Consider the following 12,826-nt stretch of genomic DNA (forward strand, 5'->3'; position numbering starts at 1 on the left):
CAAGGACCCTTTTTCCAGGGCCCTTTTTCTCCCTCTATCCCTCTTCCTGCTCCCCCTCTTTTGCACAGGGCATGTTTCACATATACAAGATGTCCTTACGTGTCATCCCACTTTAGAGATGAGGAAATTGAGTCTCAGGGAAGGCAAACATCAACTTTGTCTTGGGGAAAGGGCAGGAAGCTGGAGGGGAGGAGGAAATGAGCTCTGGCGAAGGAAAGAGGACATGGCTGGGGTCCTTATGGGGTGGTGTACGAGTACCCGTGCCCTAGGATCTGTGGGGTGAGGGTGGCGGTGACTAGCGCTGGGACCAGCTCCTCCTCTCTCGCTCCCAAGCCCACAAGAATTCGGGGAGCAAGGGTGAGGTAGGGGGATTCGGGAGAGCGGAGAGAGTTTGGAAAGAATCCATCCCTCCTCCCCGGCGGCTTTCTCGAGACCCTCACACAGCGCCGCGCCCCGCCCCGCCCCAGTACATTTCCTTTCAGGGAAAGGGACAGGGAAGAGGCTGCCGGGAAATGGCGGCCGCGGCCGGGCTGGGGCTTCAGCGGGAGGCAGCAGAGGGGAAGTGGCCAGCGTGGCGAATGACGGAAGGTGGCGAAGGAGAGGAAGAGGGGTCGGGTGTCCGCGGAGCTCCAAGAGGGAAGACAATCGCTTTGCCAAACACGGCAGGGCATCTGGAAAGGCCTGGGAACCTCACCCGCCCTCCCAGGCCCTTCGGGCTCTTTTGGGTCCCACTAGGAGGAGGGGGAGGGCGGCAGGTGGGACAGGCCTAGTCGTGCGACAGAAGAAGGGAAGGAAGGGCCGGCCCCAGCTGGGTCCTCCTTGCGTCTGGCCTGTGCCGGACGCCCCGGCTCCGAGTGATCTCGGGCCGGTCCCCGGGGGAGCCCAGCTTCTCGCACCAGGGGCGTTCTCAGCCCCAGGACAGTCCAGGGAGTAGGCGGAAGGGGGCACGCAGCCACCTGGCCCGGGCAGGGGGGAGCTGCGAGGAGCCTTTTTTTTTTCCTACTCAGAGCCCCTTGCTTGACACACAGTAGGCGCTCAATACATGTTTATTTTCAGTTGAGTGTTGCTTCAACTTTTATGGCTTGTGATAAATCCTTATCCTTCTGTTCTAGAAACTCGCATTGCCTACTGGATCAAGGACAGACAGCTCACCAACCACGACAGCACCATACTGGAACTTCAAAAAGTTCTGAAAACATGTTGGTTCGTTTGTTGGAGTATTTTTCAACTTAAATTCCTTTTCCTTTTTTTTTTTTTGCTCACTTTTTCCTCTGCAGAAAAACCTTAAAATGTTCTACCTTTTCCTTGAAACCTCCTCCCACTCCTTAGTTCACATTGACTTGTCTTTAAATGTTTTTGAGCAAATAATCAGAAATGCACAATTAGTGCTTGGTGGTTCTCAAATTATTTCACGCGTGGTAGTTTTGATTTTTGCTTTTCCAGTGAGGCTGTACCTTTCATCCTTAGGCAAATATGATGGCTTTCAAAAGCAGCTATGGGGTGGGAACTGGGAGTGGCTGCAAATGGGCATGGAGCGTCTTTTAGAGATAACGAAAATGTCCCAACTTAGATTGTGGTGATAGTTCGCACAACTCTATAAATTATTAAAACTATTGAATTTGCACTTGAAAAGGGGGAGAACTTTATGAAATATAAATTGTGACTCAAGCTCTTAAAATGCCTATGGAATAATAACTAAAGAGTAGTGGGGATATGATCTATTTCGTGGGGAGAATAGCAGCAAAGTAAGACATAAAGATAAAGAAACATACACTGGCCTGAGGAAGTAACAAAGTCTCTCTCTTTGAGCAAACTTTGGACAGGCTCCTCTGAGCCTTCTTTTCAACTACAGCTTGTCCTTGGGCCCTGTCCTCGGCCTGCCTAGCCCAGTTTTAGCAAGAGTCCTGCTAAGTAATTCCCCCACCCTTGATACCTGATCACCTTGTCCTGCGTTGAGCAAGAATCCTGTTTAGTCAGTTGAGCAAGAATCCCCCTGCCCTTGATGTCTCTCTCCCCTTAGGAATTTTCTTTCTACTGACTCCCTCACTCTGCTGCTTGACTGTAAATCCACACTTGTCCTAGTTGTCTTTGGATTGAGCTTAGTTCTATACTAAAGTCTCTTTTCCCCTATTATAATAGTACTCAAAATATGTCTTTATTGCTTTTGACTAGTGTCTGGCTCTTTCCCATTGGCGGAAGGCACTCTCAGACAGTGCTTCTAGTAGTATATATTAGCCTGACCTGCCGGGGTACAATTCTTTTTAAAAACACCCCCAATTGGCTGGATGCAATGGCTCATGCCTGTAATCCCAGCACTCTGGGAGGCCGAGGTGGGTGGATCAGGTCAGGAGTTCGAGACCAGCCTGGCCAACATGGTGAAACCCCCGTCTCTACTAAAAATACAAAAATTAGCTGGGCATGGTGGTGTGCACCTGTAATCCCAGCTACTTGGGAGGCTGAGGCAGGAGAATCACTTGAATGCAGGAGGCGGAGGTTGCAATGAGCCAAGATTGTGCCACTGCACTCCAGCTTGGGTGACAGAGTGGGCCTCCGTCTCAAAAAAAAAAAAAAAAAAAAAAAAAACCACCAATTTATTGCCAGGCATTGTACTAGGTGCTGAGGAAATTTGAGGAAAAACACCTATTAAGTTCCTGTCCTCAAGGAGCTCATAGTACAGTGGGGAGCCAAGTAGCAAGCAAATAGCCATACAAGTGTATAATTGCAATGAGGACAAGTATCATGAAAAGGAGGGTACATGGTGCAATGAGAGCCTATAAAATAGGGGTATTCGACTAGTCAAGGTGGTCAGGAATTGCTTCAAAGAAGCAATTATTGAGCTGAGAGTTAAAGGAAGAATAGTGCTAATTAGATTGGAGGTGAGAGTTGGAGGATCTGGTTTGAGGCTATGTGTTCAGAGATGGCATGGTGAGTAAAAGAGACTGAAAGTGGCTGGAGTTCAACAGGCAGTTGGGACAGCAGTGTGGTGGGTCAGGGCATGCAGGGCCTTACAAGCCATCTTAAGCCATTCAATCTATATCCTAAGAGCCATTGGAAGCCCTGTGGGATGGGGAGAACGAATCAGATTTGTCTTTGAAAATATTGCCCTAGGGGCCGGGCACAGTGGCTCACGCCTGTAATCCCAGCACTTTGGGAGGCTGAGGCGGGTGGATCACCTGAGGTCGGGCGGTCGAGACCAGCCTGGCCAACATGGTGAAACCCCGTCTCTACTAAAAATACAAAAAGTTAGCCTGGCGTGGTGGTGCATGCTTGTAATCCCAGCTACTCGGGAGGGTGAGGCAGGAGAATCGCTTGAACCCGGGAGGCAGAGGTTGTGGTGAGCTGAGATCATGCCATTGCACACCAGCCTGGGCAACAAGAGCAAAACTCTGTCTCAAAAAAAAAAAAAAAAAAAAAGAAAATATTGCCCTGGCTACAGTGTGGATAAAGGATTGGGAAGGAGTCAGAATGTATGGAGAGTTTCATTAGGAGCCATTTCAACAATCTAGCGTAGAGGTAATAGTAGCTTGCACTACAGTAGCCATGGTTTACATGGAGGGGATTGGTATATTTTAGGGTTTCTTAGGAGGTAAAATCTGCAGGACTTGGCAATGGATTGGAATTGGGAGGGAGGGAGTATGATATTGTGAAGTACACATTTAGTCTTTAGTTTGTTTCGTGCTGCTATAACAATACCCGAGAGTGGGCAATTTATAAACAGAAATTTATTGCCTTACAGTTCTGGAAGCTAGGAAGTCTAACGTTAAGGTGTGGGCAGGTTTGGTGTCTGGTGAGGCCATTCTCTTTTTCCAAGATGGTCCTTGCACACACTGTGTCCTCCAGAGGGGAGGAAGGCTAGATTGTGACATAGCAGAAGACAGAAAGAAGGGCCAAGAGATAGAGCAAGAGGAGACCGATCTTGCCCTTTTATAATGGCATTAATCCCACCTGTGAGGGTAGAGCCCTCATGGCTTAATCACCTCTTAAAAGTCTCACCTCTTAATACTGTTACTGTAACTGCCCGATGGGTTCACCTTGCCTGCTGCCTAAACAGAGATTTATCAAGACAGGAGAGTTGAAATGAAGAAAGAGTAATTCACACACAGCCGGCTGTGCAGGAGACCAGAGTTTTGTTATTACTTAAATCAGTCTCCCAGAGCATTTGGAGGATCAGTTATTATTATCATTATTATTATTATTATTTGAGACAGAGTCTTGCTCTGTTGCCCAGGCTGGAGTGCAATGATGTGATTTCGGCTCACTGCAACCTCTGCCTCCCGGGTTCAAGTGATTCTCCTGCCTCAGCCTCCTGAGTAGCTGGGATTACAGGTGCCCGCCATTATGCCAGGCTAATTTTTGTATTTTTTAGTAGAGATGGGGTTTCACCATGTTGGCCAGGCTGGTCTCGAACTCCTGACCTCAGGTGATCCACCCGCCTCAGCCTCCCAAAGTGCTGGGATTACAGGCGTGAGCCACCGTGCCTGGCTGGGATCAGAGTTTTTAAACATAACTTGGCGGGTAGGGGCTTGGGAAGTACGGAGTGCTGATCAGTCAGGTTGGAGATGGAATCATAGGGGGTCGAAGTGAGTCTTTCTTGCAGTTTTGTGTTCTGGGTGGGATGGCAGAACTGGTTGAGCCAGATTACAGGTCTGGGTGGTGTCAGCTGCTCCGAGTGCAGGGTCTGAAAAGTATCTCAGGCACTGATCTTAGGTTTCACAATAGTGATGTTATCCCCAGGAGCAGTTTGGGGAGGTTCAGACTCTTGGAGCCAGAGGCTGCATGACCCCTAAACTGTAATTTCTAATCTTGTAGCTAATTTGTTAGTCCTGCACAGGCAGACTAGTCCCCAGGAAAGGAAGGCCTATGATCAATTTTGTTTCAGAATCAAACCACAAACTGAATTCCTTCCCAAAGTTAGTTTGACCTATGCCCAGGAATGAACAAGGACAGCTTAAAGGTTAGAAGCAAGGTGGAGTCGGTTAGGTCTGATTTCTTTCACTGTCATAATTTCCTCAGTTATAATTTTGCAAAGGTGGTTTCATTACAATGGCAATTAAATTTTTCATTTTTATTTTATTTATATATATTTTTTGAGACGGAGTCTCACTGTATTGCACAGACTGGAGTGCAGTGGCGCAATCTCGGCTCACTGCAACCTCCACCTCCTAGGCTCAAGCGATTCTCCTGCCTCAGCCTCCCGAGTAGCTGGGATTACAGGCGCCCACCACCATGCCCAGCTAATTTTTGTATTTTTACTAGAGACAATGTTTCACTATGTTGGCCAGGCTGGTCTTGAACTCCTGACCTCAGGCGATCCACCCGCCTTGGCCCCCCAAAGTGCTGGGATTACAGGCGTGAGCCACCATGCCCATAAGGCAATTAAATTTTAACATGAGTTTTGAAGAAGACAAACATTCAAACCATGGTAGTCTTCATCCTCATTTTCGCGAATTACAGCTTTTAAAACCCTTAGAATCTCTGAGGTGATGAGAGTATCTTTTGCCCTGGGTTTGGTGGCTCACGCTTGTAATCCCAGCACTTTGGGAGGCTGAGGTGGGCGGATCACCAGGGGTCGGGCGGATCACCAGGGGTCAGGAGTTTGAGACCAGCCTGACCAACATTGTGAAACCCCATCTCTACTAAGAATACACAATTAGCCGGGCATGGTGACACATGCCTGTAATCCCAGCTACTTGGGACGCTGAGACGGGAGAATCGCTTGAACCTGGGAGGCGGAGGTTGCGGTGAGCTGAGATCACGCCATTGCACTCCAGCCTGGGCAACAAGAGTGAAACTCCGTCTCAAAAAAATAAAAATAAAAATAAAAAAGAGTATCTTTTGCATACTAATGAGATAACTGGTGGCTGAGGCTTCTAGGTAGATTTAGGATGGGGGCGCTGGTCAAGGCAGGACTAGAGAGTTGAGACTTTTTCACCACACCCGCAGCCTCTGGGGAAGGGAGAGGAGCTGAAGGTTAAATTGACTAGCAGTGGCCAATGATGTAATCAATCTGCCTACGTAGTAAAGCCTCTATTTTATTTATTTTTTATTTTTATATTTTGAGACGGAGTCTCGCTCTTGTTGCCCAGGCTGGAGTATAATGGCGTGATCTTGCCTCACTGCAACCTCCATCTCCCGGGTTCAAGCGATTCTCCTGCCTCAACCTCCCAAGTAGCTGGGATTACAGGCATGTACCACCATGCCTGGCTAATTTTGTATTTTTAGTAGAGACAGGGTTTTGCCATGTTGGTGAGGCTGGTCTCGAACTCCTGACCTTATGTGATCCATCCACCTCGGCCTCCCAAAGTGCTGGGATTACAGGCATGAGCCACCGTGCCTGGCTGTAAAGTCTATAAAAACCCGAAAGAATTGGGTTTGGAGAGCTTCTGGATAGCGAACACATGGAGGTTCCTAGAGGGTGCTGTGCTTGGAGAGGGCATGGAAGCTTGGTGCCCCTTATCCTGTACCTTGCCCTATGTGATTGTTCCATCTGGCTGTCCATCTATATGCTTTGTAATATCCTTTATAATAAACCTGTAAGCATGTTTTTCAGAGTTCTGTGACCCTCTCTAGCAAATTAATCAAACCCAAGGAGAGGGTCATGGGAACCCTGATTTATAGTGGGTCAGTCAGAAGCATAGCTTACAACCTGGCATCTGAAGTGGAGAGCAGTCTTGTAAGCCTGAGCTCTCAAACTGTGGGATCTGACGCTATTTCCAGGTAGGTAGTAACAGAACTGAATTCAATTAGAGGACATCCAGCTGGCATCCACTGCAAAATTGATTGCTTGGTGTATGGGAAAATTCTCCCATACATCTGGGGCTACAGAAGCATTCTATGTTAAATAGAGAGTATAGGAAAATCTACACTTTGTTTACTCCCCCTTATATCTTACAGTGAGAGTGAGCGATCAAGGGTGACTTCTCAGTTTCTGGCTTGTACAACTGGATGTTTGGAGTAACAGCATTAAGAAGCAGGACCTTTAAGATCACACTGAATACTAAGTTCAGGTATGAGGATTGTGAGTTTAGTCTTAGACATACTGTGTTTGACGTACCTTTGAGAACACCCAAGAGAACTTATATAGATAGTTGGATGGATGGATCTAGAGCTCAGAAGGGGCCTATATACTGGATTATATATCCAGTATATATATCCATATTGTATCCAGTATATATCCATATATATGGATGTATCCAGTATATATCCATATATATGGATGTATCCAGTATATATCCATATATATGGATGTATCCAGTATATATCCATATATATGGATGTATCCAGTATATATCCATATATATCCATATATATCCATATATATGGATGTATCCATATATATCCATATATATCCATATTGTATCCAGTATCCAGTATATATATCCAGTATCCAGTATATATATCCATATTGTGTGCTATATGGATATAGGTGATAATTCAAGCCATGTGTGGGGATAAGGTTGTCTAGGCCAAAGAGTATCAGAGTGAGAATGTAGGAGATCAAAGAAGGAGCCTTGAGAAACTCCAGTATTTCATGTGGAGTACAGCAGGGTCAGCCTGCAAAGGAGACTGGGAAACAGCAGCCAGGGAGGTTTAAAAGAAAGTTAGGAGGGACTTGTGTCATTGAAACCAAAGAAAGAAACTGTTTCAAGATGTAGGGAATGGACTGTTAACAATGTCCATTGCTGCTCAGAGGTCAAATAAGATGTGGACTGGTAAATATGTGTTGCATTTAAGAATATGGAGGCATTGGTGTCCTGGATGGATCTATTTTCATAGAATGACAGGGCAGAAATCTAGAATGGGACAGATTGGAGTGTGGTTAGCAGAGAGAGGAAGGCACTTTTTTTTTTTTTTTTGAGACGGAGTTTCACTCTTGTTGCCCAAGCTGGAGTGCAGTGGTGCGATCTCGGCTCACTGCATCCTCCGCCTCCCGGGTTCAAGCAATTTTCCTACCTCAGCCTCCCGAGTAGCTGGGATTACAGGTGCACACCACCATGCCCGACTAATTTTTTGTATTTTTAGTAGAAACAGGGTTTCACCATGTTAGCCAGGCTGGTCTCGAACTCCTGACCTCAGGTGATCTGCCTACCTCAGCCTCCCAAAGTGCTGGGATTACAGGTGTGAGGTACTGTGCCCAGCCGGTAGGCAAGTTAATGGAAACAAAGAATATAGGCAACTATTTGAAGCAGTTTGGCTGTGAAGGGCATGGAAAAGTCAGGGTAGAAGCAGGAGCGAGACTAGGGGTCAAGAGAGGCCTTTTAAATTATTTATTTATTTATTTATTTGAGACAGGGTCTCATGCTGTTGCCCAGGCTGGAGTGCAGTGGCACAATCACAGCTCACTGCAGCCTTGACTTCTTGGGCTCAGGCGATTCTCCCATTTCAGTCTCCTGAGTAGCTGGGATTACAGGCGCGCACACCACCACGCTGGGCCAATTTTTGCATTTTTTGTAGAGATGGGGTCTTGCCATGTTACCCAGTCTGGTCTCGAATTCCAGGGCTCAAGCAATCTGCCTGCCTTAGCCTCCCAAAGTGCTGGGATTACAGTCTTGAGCTACTGCACCCAGCCGAGGACTTTTTTTAATGGAGAAATTTTGTGGATGTGTAAAGTTTACAATTAAGGGTCTGTAGGGAGTGAGTGGTTAAAAATACAGCAGAGAGATGGGATAAATCATAGTGTACATTTGATAAGAAAGAGGAACATCTGGAATCGAAAGCGTAGGTGGAGGAATAAGTGTTCACTAGAAGGCAAGAGCATCTCTGTCTTAATTGAGGAACTAACTGCTGGTAGGATGTGTGCAGGTATAGTTGGTTTATGTTTGGTGTTAGGAAGATGAGAGACAACTTCCTTCTAAAGGCTCCTCCAACCCCATTATTTTTTCTGTAAATGAGGGTGTGATCATCTGCATGTAGAGATAATAAGGAGGAGGAGTTGGAAGGCTGAAGAGAATGGAGAAGGTTCAATGAGTTGTAAGGGTGAGAGCAGGTTGTAGGTTGACCAGAGAAAAATAGGACTGCTGAGAAATGTTGATGGCTCACTTCTGGTTATTGATGGTAAATTTACTATGAGCCAAGCTTTATTTTTTCCTAAGTGCTTCTCTAAGTGTTCTAGTGTTTTATTTAATCCCCAAAGCAGCTCTATGAGGTGGGTATTATTATTATCACCCCCTTGTCACAGATGGTAAAATGGAGGTACAGCAAAATTATGTCATTTGTTTAAGGACAAAGAGCTAGGTTTGGAGCCAGGTAGTCTGACTCCAAAGCCCATGATCTTAACCATCACTCTAAAATATATCCTAAAAATAGGTCCTGATCATACTTTTTCATTGATAAACATAGATCTGTATAATCACATTTAAGGACTACATTGTATTCCATTGTATGGGTGTAGTACATGTTAAAATGTGATCTAAGCATTTTTTTTTTCCTTCAATAGGCACAAGCTCAGTTGCCAGAATAGGAATAAACTGTGCTTTGTGTTTCTTTGCCCACTGGGCTATGTAGTAAGAATGTTTAGGAAGGCTGGCAGTGAACATGGAGTTGTTTGCCTTTCTGAGCCTGAGTAGAGGCTCTGTTCAAACCAAGCCTTTCAGTATATTAGACTCTGACTTTTCATAGAGATCATCTCCATGGATTTGTAAGTTGGTTTTATGCTTGATGGTCTGTCCAGTGACTTTTCCAGAAACTCTCTAGCTGCATTCTTGAGTCAATGCCATATCTCAGAAAGGAGAGAGCTTATTTGAACCCTATGTTACAAGAGTTTTGATTTCCTTTCCTTCTAGTTTGTTTTATTTTCCAATTTTCTGTAAAGAATACATATAATTTTCATTTTGTGGAGAAAAATAAAGTTAACATCTCTAAAATAAAAAAGCCAGGCTAGGAAGGGAATAGAGGTCTAAGACTCAGTGTTTTTAAAATCTACTATAGCTAAACATGTTTACTTTGTGTCTTAGTTTATTTTGTGTTACCATAACAGAATATCTGAGACTAATTTATAAAGAAAAGAGGTTTATTTAGAGGTTTATTTAGTTTTGCAGGCTGGGAAGTTCAAGGGCATGGCCTCAGCTTCTGCTGAGAGCTTTCTCTCTCTCTCTCTTGTTTTTTTTTTTTTTTCAAGGCAGAGTCTTGCTCTGTCGCCCAGGCTGGAGTGCAATGGTGCAATCTTGGCTCACTGCAACCTCCACCTCCTAGGTTCAAGCAATTCTCCTGCCTCAGCCTCCCACATAGCTGGGACTACAGGTGCACACCACCGTGTCTGGCTAATTTTTTTTGTAGTTTTAGTAGAGATGGGGTTACACCATGTTGGCCAGGCTGGTCTCGAACTCCTGACCACAGGTGATCCACCTGCCTTGGCCTCCTAAAGTGCTGGGATTACAGGCATAAGCCACTGTGCCTGGCCGAGAGTTTTCTTGACACATCATAACATGGCAGAGAAGGTCAAAGGGGAAGTGAACACATGTGAAGAGGCAAAACCCAAGGGGCATCCTGGCTTTATAAAATCCTACTCTTGTGGGAACTAATTCATTCCTAAGGGAACGAATCTAGTTTTGAAAGAGGGAGAACTTACTCACTACCGTGAGAACGGCACCAAGCCAATCATGAGGTATCTGCTCCCATGACCCAAACACCTTCCATTAGGCCCCACCTCCCAACATGCCACATTAGGGATCAAATTTCAACATGAGTTTTCGTGAGGACAAACTATATCCAAAGTATAGCATTCTATAATTCAACAACTCCATTCCTAGGAATTTCATTTCAAGAGAAATTAAAGCTTATGTGTATATAAAGATGTGTACACCAGTGTTCTTACCAATTTTTTTTATAATTGCTCCAAACTGGAAACAGACAAATGTGTATAAACAAGTGAGTAGATAAACTGTGGTATATCCATACAAGGGAATACTACTTAGCAATAAAAAGGAATAAATCCTTCATATATACACCAACATGGACAAATCTCAAAATAATTATGCTAGGTGAAAGATGTCAGATTAAAAAAGAGAGTATATACTGTATTATTACATTTATATAGTATAGGAAATGCAAATTAATATTCATTTTTAGTACTCAGATCAGTGGTTACCTCTGGAGATGAGGATTAACTAGGAAGGGGCATGAAGGAATCTTATGAGGTGATGGAGATGTTTTATATCTTGGTCTAGTTACACCAGTGTATACATATATCAATTTCATTAAGCTGTGCATTTGAGATTTATGCATGTTACTCTGTGAATGTTATATCTCAATAAAAAGGTTAAGACAAAGTTTAGCTCCTTTTGTCAGTCTCCTTTCCCTTTCCTTTGACCCTTTCCTATATTTCTTTTTCTCTCCATCTCTCTCTGTTCTCTACTTTTTGTATCCATTTGAGAGAGAGTTGATGGCACATCAGGCACTCATGCTGACTCTACACTTAACCCTGCCAATTGAATGTTCACATCCCTTCAAATGTATAGTTTATTCAGGAAAGTAGGATTGAAGAAGTCTGTAATTAAAGAATAGCTCTTAGGAGTGAACATTTCTTCCTTTTCGCTTGTACTTGAATTAGATACGTATCTTTGGGCCTTCACTTCTGTTTTGGTATTTCTTTTCCTTTTTTTTTTTTTTTTTTTTGAGACAGAGCCTTTGTCACCCAGGCTGGAGTGCAGTGGTGTGATCACAGCTCACTGCAGCCTCAACCTTTCGGGCTCAGGCAATCCTCCTGTCTCAGCCTCCTGAGTGGCATGTGCCACTATGCCTGGCTAATTTTTTAAGTTATTTGTAGAGATGGGGTCTCCCTATGTTGCCCAGACTGGTCTCGAACCCCTAGGCTCAAGGAATCCTCCTGCCTCAGCCTCCCAAATTGCTGGGATTACAGACATGAGCCACTGTGCCCAGCTCTGTTGTGGTATTTCTTTAACAGCTGGCGTCATAGGAATCAGACAGACTTGCCTTTGAATCCCTGCTGCACCACTTGTTAGCTATTTGATCCTGATACAATGACTTATTTTCTATGATCCTCAGTTTTCTCATCCAGAGCATGGGTATAGTAATGCCTACCTCCTAGATTGTCTTTTTTTTTTTTTTTTTGAGATGGAGTTTCGCTCTTGTCGTCCAGGCTGGAGTGCAATGATGTGATGTTGGCTCACTGCAACCTTAGTCTCTTGGGTTCAAGTGATTCTCCAACCTCAGCCTCCCGAGTAGCTGGGACTACAGGCATGCGCCACCACGCCTGGCTAATTTTTGTATTTTTAGTAGAGATGGGGTTTCACCATGTTGGCCAGGCTGGTCTCAAACTCCTGACCTCAGGTGATCTGCCTCCCAAAGTGTTGGGATTACAGGTGTGAGCCACCACGCCCAGCCAATTGTCTTAAGAATTAAATGAGATAATATTGGTAAAGCACTTTGCCTGCCACCAAGAAGCCACTTAATTTCAGATGGCTTTCTTATTTCCCAAGATTGTGAACTTGTGACTTTTGACTCTTGGATGACATCTAGCCCTGCTCCATTAGACATTAAATAACTCTTTTTTATTGTTACTAGTATAACAACTAGGGAGAGGACTTATACTTGCAATATGACTTTTAAATCTGTCCTTGGGCTCACATAACATGTTTCTTACCATATAAGAATGGAGAAGGCTTTTTTATTGGCTTCCACAACATTCCTGGGTGGTTGGTTTGAGACAGCTAGTTGTTGCTATCCTGTTACAGAGGTGAAGGCAGGAGAGGCATCTTGACTTCACCAAGATCTTATATCTTGTATGGTGATAGGTCTTGTACTGACAAATGTTCTATATCTTTCCTTGAGCAGACGTAATAAGACATTACAGACATCTGAGTAAATA

The sequence above is a fragment of the Pongo pygmaeus genome, chromosome X (genome assembly GCF_028885625.2).
Source record: "Pongo pygmaeus isolate AG05252 chromosome X, NHGRI_mPonPyg2-v2.0_pri, whole genome shotgun sequence".
In the NCBI taxonomy this organism is placed as follows: domain Eukaryota; kingdom Metazoa; phylum Chordata; class Mammalia; order Primates; family Hominidae; genus Pongo; species Pongo pygmaeus.